The following is a 10,635-nucleotide window of genomic DNA, read 5'->3' as shown; positions in this document are numbered from 1 at the left end:
GAATACATTTTTAAAACCAAACAAGACACAATACGGCGTGAACCCTACTGTAAACAGAGGACTACATTTAGTAGGGTAATCATAATAATATCATTTCTTCAAATATAACAAAGGCACCACACTAATACAAAGTGTTAACAATAGGGGAAACTGTGTGTGTGTGTGTGTGTGTGTGTGTGTGTGTGTAGTATATTGGAACTCTGACTTTCTGTAGGATTTTTCTGCAAACCTATAACTCTCTAATAAAAAAAATGTGAAGCATTTTTCCTGGCAGAAAACCAAACTGAACCAAACTAAAAACCGAACAGCATGTTAGAGAAAAAGAGATAATTCCATAATAGTGGCAGGAGACCTCGATACCCTACTTTCCATAGCGGACAGGAAAACTAGGCAGAACGCCAACAGGGAGCAGCGGGTGTGGGCACCACCACCGGAAAGTAACCGATCTAACAGGTATCTACAGAACATTACAACCACTTATATCCGAATTCGCACCCTCCTCCGTGCGAGGCCATGGAACAACTCTCAGTAAGTAAAGGGACGGAAAGCCTATGACGCGGGCTTTCTGGCCACAACAGGATGAAATTAGAAATAATCAATTTCAAAGGAAATGTGGGGAATTCTCAAATATGTGAAAATTAAACAATACACTCCTAAATCACCAATGGATTGAAGAAGAAATCACAAGGGAAATTAAAAAATACTTTGAGATAAATGAAAACAAAAACGCAACATACCAAAATTGAAAGGAGGAAGCAAAAGTTGTATTCAGAAGAAAATGTATAGCTCCAAGGGCCTATGTTAAAAAAGAAAGATCTCAGACCAATAACCTAAACTTTCATGTTGAGAAACTAGTAGAAGTGCAAACTAAACTCAAAGCAAGCAGAAGAAAGGAAATACTAAAGATTAAAGAAGAAAATAATGAAATAGAGAATAGAGGAAGAATAAAGAAAACCAAATAAATTAAAAAGTTGAATTATTGACAAATCTTTAGTAGAATACTCTCCCCACCCTACCAAAAGAGAGAATATTCAAATTACTAAATTCAGGAATGAGAGAGTGAAATTACTACCAATCTTAAAGAAATAAAATAAGTTATATGGAAATACTGTGAGCATCTGCATGCCAAAAAATTAGATACCCTAGATGAAATAGTCAAAATTTTTTTGAAAGACACAAATTTTCAAATCTGACTCAAGAAGAATTAGAACATCTGAACAAAACTGTAACAAGCAACGTGTTTGAAATTACTTATCAAAAAACTTCCCTGAAAACTTCCCAGATGGCTTCAATGGTGAATTCTACAAATGTTTGAAGAAGAATTAACATTAATCCTTCATAAATTATTGCAAAAAATAGCTAAGGAGAGAACATTTCCCAACTCATTCCAAAGTCAGTATTATTCTAATCCCAAAACCAGACAAAGACATCACAAGAAGAGAAAACTATATACCACTATATCCCTTATGAATATAAACACAAAAATCCTCTACAAAATACTACCAAACTGCAAGCAGTTGCTTATAAAAGGATGATACATCATTACCAAGCAGGATATATCCCACCAATGCAAGGTCGGCTCAACATATGAAACCAACCGTATAATATACCACACTAATAGAATAAGGGACAAAACTACATAATAATTTCAACAGACATATAAAAAGCATTTGATGGCATCCAACACACTTTCATGACAAACACACCCAACAAACTAGGAACAGAAGGGGACCTTCTCAACCTGATAAAGAACAGCTATGCAAACCCACAGCTAACATCATACTTAATGGTAAAAGATTGAATACTTTGCCCCTAAGACCAGGAACAAGAAGGATGTCCACTCTTATAGTTTCTATTCAACATTGTACTTGAGGTTTTAGCCAGGGCAATTAAAAAAAGTAAATTAAAAATATTCAGAAAACATTGGAAAGAAAGATGTAAAACTCTCTCTACTGCAGATGACATGATCACGTATATAGAAAATCCCAAAGGATCCATAGAACGTTATTAGAGCTCATAAATGAGTTAAGCGAGGTTGTGAGACACAAGACCATTATACAAAAATCTGTTGTATCTCTATATACTAACAATAAACAACCCAAACATGAAATTAAGAAACATTAAATATCATCAAAAGAATAAAATAATTAGGAATAAATTTAACAAAAGAAGTGCAAGACTTTTATACTGAAAACTACGAAATACTACAAAATATGGCAGAAAGAAATTAAATAAGACTCTGTCTTACTGTACCAGCTAGGACAAGTGGCACTGCATAAAAGTGGTAAAAAAGCAAACATTCTTATCTCATTCTTGATCTCAGAAGGACAGCTTTCAATATTTCACCACTAAGCATGCTGTTTGTGATGGGTTTTTTGTAGATTTTACCGGATTAAGAAAGTTCCCTAAGATTACCAGTTTGCTAAACATTTTTTAAAAATCATAAGTGGGTGTTGAATTTTATCTACCACTTTTATTGAGAGAATCATGATTTTCTCCTTTATTCTGTTGAAGAGTTTTCTGAAGTGGCTGTGTCAGTTTACACTCCCTATGTAAAAGTGTATTGCTGGTTTTTCTAATTTTCACTTATTGTTCCATTGGTTTTCCTACTTTTTCTTATTGTTTCTAGGAATTCTTAATATGCTGTTTGTTGGATAGATGTATTGCAAATATCCGTTTCAATCCGCGATTGTGGGTTTACCTTTTTTCAGTGGTGTCATATAATACCCAAAGGTTCTTAATTTTAATAAAGCCAGTTATCAATCTTTTCCCTTATGGTTGGTGTTTTTTGTGACCTGTTTAGAACTCAAAGGTTAAGAAGGTTTTCATCTGACATCTTTCGGAATCTCGATTGTTATCTTCCTGATTATGTCTTTTATCAATCTGAGATTGATTTTTATGTATGCTATGAGTAGGGATCTAGAGTCAGTTTTTTTCCATATGTATATCCAATTGACTCAGAAATTTATTAAAGATACAATTTTTACTCCATCAGACTGGAGTGTTATCCCATATATCAGGTGATCTGTGCTGTGTGTGTGTGTGTGTGTGTGTGTGTTTTCAGTGCTCTGTTTAGTTCCTGTGTGTTTTCAGTGCTCTGTTTAGTTCCATTGGTCTATCAATGTGACAATACTGCACTATCTTAATCACTGTCACTTTAATAAATTTGAGTATTTTATAATATTAGTCTTCCAACTTTGCTCTTCTTGTTCAAAATTGTCTTAATTCTTCTTGACCCTTTGTTTTTCCATATAAATCTTAGAACCAGACTCTCAATTTTGACAAGAAAACCTGGCTAGTGCTTTGACTGTATTTATATTAAATCAATAGATTGATTAGGAAGAATTAACATCTTTACAACACTGAGTCTTCCAGTTCTTTTACAAGTTATAACTCTATTTAGTTCTTCATTTCTCTCAAGTAATGTACTGTAGTTTTCTGGTTTCTATTCTTAAACTATTTCTAGGTATGTTTTAGATGTGTTATAAATAATATAGATTTTAAAATTTCTATTTTCTAATTGTTTGCTCCAAGTATATAGAAAAAACAATTGCTTTTTGTATATTGACCTTTTATCCAGCAACCTTGCTTATTTATTTATTTATTTACTAATTTATTTATTTATTTAGGGGGTGCATGGTCTGGGGTGCAAAGTAATTACTTATTAATTCCAATAATTCACGTGCAGATTATTTTGGATTTTCTATGTATGCCCTTGTGAATGATGACATTTTTATTTCTTGCATTCCAATCATTATATGTTTTATTTTTCTTATCTTATCACACTGGGTAGGACCTTCAGTAAAAATGGTGAACTGAAGTGGCAGTAACGGGAATCCTTATTTCTCATCTCAGGGGAAAGCTTTTACCATTTTACCATTAAGAATGATATTTGTCGCAGATGTGATAGGCTGAATAAGCCCCTCCACCTCAAGCTGTCCACATCCTAATTCGTGGAACCTGTGAATATGTTATCTTCCATGGAAGAAGGGATTTTGCAGGTGTGATTGAATTAAGGGTTTTGAGCTGGTAAATTGCTTTGCTATCCAATTGGGTCCAATACAATCACAAGGGTCCTTATAAAAAGGAAGCAAGGGGGAGCCAGAGTCAGAGGAAAGAAGATGTGATGATAAATCAGAGGTCAGAGAGAACTTTGAAGATGCTATGCTGCTGGCTTGGAAGAAGAAAGAAGAGGCTACGAACCACAGAATACATACAATCTCCAGAAGCTAGGAAAGGCAAACATATGGATTTTCCTTTTGAGCCTCTGAAAGGAATGCAACTCTGACACCACCTCAATTTCAGCCAAGTGAAGCTGATTTTGAACTTCTGAGCTTAACATCAGTGAATTTAACAGATGACTAAATCCTGAGCCCTTTGAGTCAATAAGTGTTAATAGAGCACCTATTATGTGTAGGGCACTGTGGTAGTGTGAAGTGCTAAACACTCCAGAAAAGGCCACGTTCCTGTGTGCAGACCTACTGTGGGTGGGACTTTTTGATTAGGTTATTTCAACTGAGATGTGACACACCCCATTAACGGTCTCAATCTCCTTATTGGAATCCTTTATAAAAGGATAAAGGACACAGAGACGAAGCCCAGTTTTCTCAGAGAAGCCCAGAGAAGTTGAGAGAAAATGACATACCCACAAAGGCTGAGAGAGGAAACCAGTGAAGCCATGCAACCCGGGAGAGAAGGCACAGCAAATGCCAGCCATGTGCCTTCTCATGTGACAGAGGTGTCCCACAAGGCAGCAGCCTTTCTTCAGAGAAGATGTCATCCTGTTGATTCCTGAATTTGGACATTTTCACAGCCTTAGAACTGCAAATTTAGAAGCTAATAAATCCCATTGTAAAAGCCAGCCCATTTCTGGTACATTGCATTCCAGCAGCTTTAGCAAACTGAAACAGGCCAGGAATAAAACAGACAGAAATCCCTACACAGTAAAATAAGAAAAAAAAAAAGTGCTATTTGACATGGTGACAAATGCTATGGAGAAAAATACAACTGATAAAGAGGATTGAAATACCTGAGGCGGGGTTGTGCTCATCAACTGCCCCCTTATCTTCTAACCCATGACCCAGCACCATGAATGAATGCCAGATATATTGAAGTATCTAGGAAATAACCGTAGCTTTTGCTTTTAGAACAGATGCAGTTGCGACTGGACTCACCTTCATGCCCACTTAAAGGTGGCAGGTTCAGGGTTCACGTGGTTCTTATAAAACTGTCTTAGGCTCCGCAGTTGCCCACATGAAAATTCAGAGAGAAACCAATCTCCCTTTCTTGTCCCCACCCCCATCCCCGCAGGTCTGTGGAAGAGCCTCACCGGTGGGCATGGGGATGGTCCTGGTCATCCTCTCGGGCCAGCAGCAGCCACCTGGGTGTGGGGCCGGGCTCTCACCTGGCAATGCCCTAAGCGAGAAGGGAAGACTCAGGTCCCGGGCGAGCGTGTGCGCGCAGGGCGAGCGTGTGCGTCCAGGGCGAGCGTGTGCGCGCAGGGCGAGCGTGTGCGTCCAGGGCGGCCGTGTGCATCCAGGGCGAGCGTGTGCGCGCAGGGCGAGCGTGTGCGTCCAGGGCGAGCGTGTGCGCGCAGGGCGAGCGTGTGCGCGCGGGCCCGAGCGCGCGTCCAGGTGTGCCTTGGCCCCTGCGGGAGGGAGCGGGAGCGCGGCGGTGCCTTCACCAACCCCAACCCGGCTCCTGGAGTGCCGGCGCCCGACCGGCAGGGGGCACTGTGGCGTCGCCGTGGCTTTAGCTTGGCGAACCCGCGTCTCCTCCTCTGGCATTTGCCCAAGAGCACACCGCTGGGGAGTGGCAGAGCTTGGGTTTAAACTCGGGTGTCACTGACACCGAAGACCATGATTTTCCTACTGCCCGTGACTCAGTTTCCCCAGAATTCAGGCCTCGGTTCCCTTCTCAGGCCTTTCTTGAGGCAGATGGAAGCCAGGCAGTCCAATGAGCCCCACCCGAGGCGCCCGCTTCCGCGGTCCTAGCGTTCACCCCCAGCTGTAAAGGGCTGTGGGTGGCGACCAGCCTCTGACCCAGGGCCTTGGAGTTGGGGAACCAGAGCCTCCCGAGGCCACACCCGGTGGCTGTTTGAAAGGTCCAGGTTGACGCTGGATCCGGGTGTGTGTGTGTGTGTATGTAAAGGAGCCAGCCCCCAAACATCTCCCTGCAGGGTCTGAAGTCCCCCAGCGTGGCAGACAGAATAATTCCCTCCATTCCCCAAAGATGTCCACACCCTACTCCCCGGAAACTGGGAGTTATGCTACATGGCAATGGGGAATTAAGGTTGCAGGTGGAATCCAGATTGCTCATCAGCTTGGGATAAAGAGATGACCCTGTATTATCTGGACTGGCCTGATGGAATCACAGGGACCCATATAATTGGAAGAGAGAGGGAGAAGAGTAAGAACCAGAGAAATGGCAGCATGAGAGGGATTTGGCTCCAAAGCCATGAGCCAAGGACTGCTGGGACTTCCCAAGCTAGAGGAGGCCAGGGAATGGTTCTCTTCTAGAGTCTCCAGAAAGGACTGCAGCCCTGCCAACACCTTGGTTTTAGCCCAGTGAAAGCCTATTTCAGACTTCAGACTTCAGAACTGTAAGATAATTAATTTGTGTTGTTTTAAGCCACTGAGTTTGCAGTAGTTTGTTACAGCAGCCGTAGGAAGTGAAGACACCACTTTGTGTCCTGAGGCCTGTGCTAAAATGCATTGGGGCTGGTGGGTGGCCAGGAGCCCTTCAGATTTGGATGTGGTGGAGGATGGGAGGTGGGTGGTGATGGGCGTGGGGGTGGGCAGCCAATGGGAACAGCGATCCTTCTTTCTGGTGGCTGATGTCCCTCGGTGCTGCTGGGAAGAGCAGTTTGTCCAGTGTGTGTTCACAGTCGCTGCTCCCCGTGCCTTTGGAGTGAGTGGGAGTAGGTGAGGGGACTGCAGAGATGATGGCTCGGAACAGATGGGCCCGGGGGTGGGATGCAATCCAGCAAGATGCCTGGAAAGTTCTGATGGCTGGAGGTGGGAAGAGGTCTGGGAAGTGGGAGGTGTGTGGAAGGAGGTTGGGTGGGGGTGTGGGTGGGTGGTAATAAGCAGGGCAGGGCTATCACCTCTTTGGCAGAGAAAAGAGTTGTGCCAACTCTATGAGCCAGGACTTCTGCTGGGCTGCCAGGGGGAGGAAGCACCTGTCCACAAATGGGAGCCTGGCCCAATGGTGATAGTTCCTTGTCACACCAGACTCTGCCACTTGCTGGCTGCGCAACTATGGACAAGACAGTTTAAATTGGACTATGGAGACGTCTGAGTAAATAATTGAAGTATACACATGAAAATGTTTTGGCTTTTAAATTTTTTTTGTTAATTATTGCTTTCAACCATATCCCATTGAAGCTTCTATCCCCTAGAGAGGAGCTCTAGTAAAAATACCCAGCCTGGTCCAACAACTTGTTAGCCACTTTGGGTTAGTTAGAAATGTTCTTATTGGTTGGAACTAATCTGCTTAGCCCACCTTGATTCTCAAATTGTGATCCCCAGCCCAGTTGCAGCAGCAGCAGCTGGGAATTTGTTAGAAATGCAGATCCTCAGGCCCCACCCCAGACCTTCTAAATCGAAAACCCAGGCTGGCTCTGTAACCCGAGTTTAGCATGTCCTCCCGGGGATTTTGATGTATGGTAAACTTTGAGAATCAATGATGACTCATCCATGAAGATAGTATTGTTATTACTAATACTTTTTTTTGTAATTATGTTTTCCAAATTTTTATTTCTAGAAATGTTTTTTTCCAAACCCGCCAATAGTGTTTTCATATGTCTTCATCTTTTCTGTTTTTTTTTTAATTCCTTCTTTTATGTTGTTAGTAAGTTTAAACCAAATTATAGGCACTGTTGGATTGTCCTACTGTCTTTCTACTCCTGATGCTCACTGTCTTGCTGTCACCTGTGCCTGTAATTTGGGATTGTCTTAAGAGTTGGTATTAATGGGGTCTTCCTTGATGGGAATCTCAGGCACCCCAGAGGAGGGTAGATTCCTCTAGAATGCTTATGGGTTTGCTTCTGCCAGAAGGGAATGTCAGGACCATATTTCATGCCAATGCTTTCCCTTGGGGGATTCTGGACCATGTGGGTAGTCTACAGCCTAAACTTCCACCTGCGTAAGTACAGACCCACTGTGACAAATTCCCAGAAGAGTCATTTTCCCTATTTAGAGGCCAGGCCAAGTCCAACTTTCCTGACATAAATGCCAGTGGATGACTTCTTTCTAGTTGACTCTTGCAAGAGCCACTTGATTTATGTGTATGTGTCGGGGGGTCAGAGTGGGGCAGATCCAAGGCCTCCTGTCCCAGCTCCCTGCAGCAATAATGCATGAGCCCCTAGGTTGCACAGAGCACCAGTCCTCTGCAGGGCAGCTGGCCAGGAAGGAGCTCAGGCACCTCAGCTCCAGTTGTGCTTTCCTTTTTCATCTTTGGCCCTTAACTTCCTATAATGCCAGTTAGGCACTTCAGGGCATCTCTGTTATATTTTTCACAGCAATTCTGGGCATATTGCAGCGGATGTGATTTTCAGGTTAACTAGTTTGCATGTCACTGCCAATGGAGTTCTCCGATTGTTCGTTTGAAACTTCAATCCTCTCTTCTCCCCTCTACCCAGTACAGGCCAACCCTGGTGATTCAGTAGCTGGAGAGGGGTATAAGTGGTCCATGAATCCCCTCCCTCTTTCCCTTCCTAGCCCTAGTCATTCTGGGGTGGGATGGGGAAGGGGCCTGGCGAGGCCTGGCTGCCTGGGGCGAGCTCATGACCCTTTCGTTCTGTGGGCTATTCCTGCTGTTCCAGCTCGTTGTCCACTGCGGCTCTCAGTGGCCAGGAGGTGACCAGTGAATGTAGGTAGTGCTGAAAGTCCACTACCTTCTCCAGCTAACCCCAAGAAGCACCCTCATGATAGGTCCTGGCAGATTTGTAGCCCAAGACTCCTCTCCCTTCCATAGCCTTCAACTCAGGGCCCTGTACACATCTGCCTCCTCCATCTTCTCCACCTCTTGGGAGCTGAGGACTCTGATGGGATCATCCTGTGCCATCTCTACTTGGCATCCCCTCTCCTCCCATCAACCCTCTGGCCCCATTTCCCATTTCTCTGGCTCTGGAGTCACCTAAAGAAGCCTCTTTTCCAGCAAACCAACCAACTGCTTAGAATTCCTCCAAGCTCAGCATAACTGGGTTGCATATGTGAGGGAAATGCTCTGTAGAGGAGAGAGTTGCTTTTGACCTTGGCCCAGTTTGAGATTCTGGGTGTCTGATGGGGGGAAGGAAAAGTTTCCAGTAGAGACAATAAGAGCTAGAGAATACTGTCCACCCCAAGCCAACGGGGCCTTGTCTGCGCTGGGCTCTAGACAAGGGCTTCCTGCTTATGAGGAGACTCCCTCCTCCCCACGCCACCTGCTGCTATCCAGTTTGGCTCTTCTGATGCCAATGGTAGTTGGTTCAAGCCAGAGTCCCCAATGTGTAGGAGGTGGCTGAGAGAGGCTGAGCCCAGCCTGAAAGCAGTGTGGTGAACTCACAGACTGTCTGTGGGCTCCAGAGAAGGGAGCAGAAAAACTGCCCTAACCCCCCACCTACAATAACAAGCATATGCCGAGGCTTCTCAAATCCCAGGCAAAGCTATGCACCCAACAAACACCACCATAGCTTCATTTCTTGGAGGTCCCTTCATGCCCCTGGACTGGCTGGATGGGGGTGGATCAGCTTTCCAGACCTTGGAGCAATTCCCACAAATTTGTGCACAAACAGCTATAAACGGCCTCTCCCTGGAACCAACCCTCCTCAAGCCAAGAGTCTGGACTTAAATAGAAATCCTCTGTTATGGCTGAGACAAGTCAGCCTTGAGCCAGGGAAGCTGCAAACTCAGGACACCGTGTTGCCCTGAAAGGAAAGCCGGGACCCCCTGTGGAGAGCAATGGAGGTTCTGCTAGAGATTAAGCATATTCTAGCTGAAGTCTGGGCTTCTAGCACCCTGAGGCCAAGCCAATGGGCTGCCTTTGTTTATCTGCTGGCCTGGTTCTCTTTCCCTTTCTTTTTTCAAGTCTACCACCCCCCACCCCACTGGGTCCTTAATAATGTCAAAGAGGCAGCGCTGGGTTGAATTATGTCCCCTGATTTAGGCGTGTTTTTTATCTTAATCCGCATGCCTGTGGAGTTCAACCCATCACAGATGGGGGGATGTTATTTGAGATTAAAGTGCAGCCCAGCTGAATGAGGGTGGGTCTTAATCCAGATTACTGGAGGCCTTGAGAAGCAGAAGAAACTCAGGGTAAAGAAAAAGCCATGGGAAGTCGGGGGCACCTGGAAGAGAAAGGAGACAACATGGCCATGGGACAGGAAAGCCAAGGAACCTAAGGACGGCTGGCCAGTCAAAACGCTGCCACCCCCCAGGAGGAAGCCTCCAAAACCATGAGCCAAAACATCCCCATTGTTTAAGCCAACCCACTGTGTGTTCACTGTCATAGTAGCCTTGCAAAACTGAGATGCCATTTGTGTTAGTGTTCTCTAGAACCCACAGGAGAGATTTGTAAATATGAGATTTATAAAGGAGTCTCATGCAACCACGGGAATGGAAGAGTCCAAAATCCATAGGGCAGGCTGTGAAGCTG

The sequence above is a fragment of the Tamandua tetradactyla genome, chromosome 12, assembly GCF_023851605.1.
Source record: "Tamandua tetradactyla isolate mTamTet1 chromosome 12, mTamTet1.pri, whole genome shotgun sequence".
NCBI lineage: Eukaryota > Metazoa > Chordata > Mammalia > Pilosa > Myrmecophagidae > Tamandua > Tamandua tetradactyla.
This window is presented reverse-complemented; position numbering follows the sequence as displayed.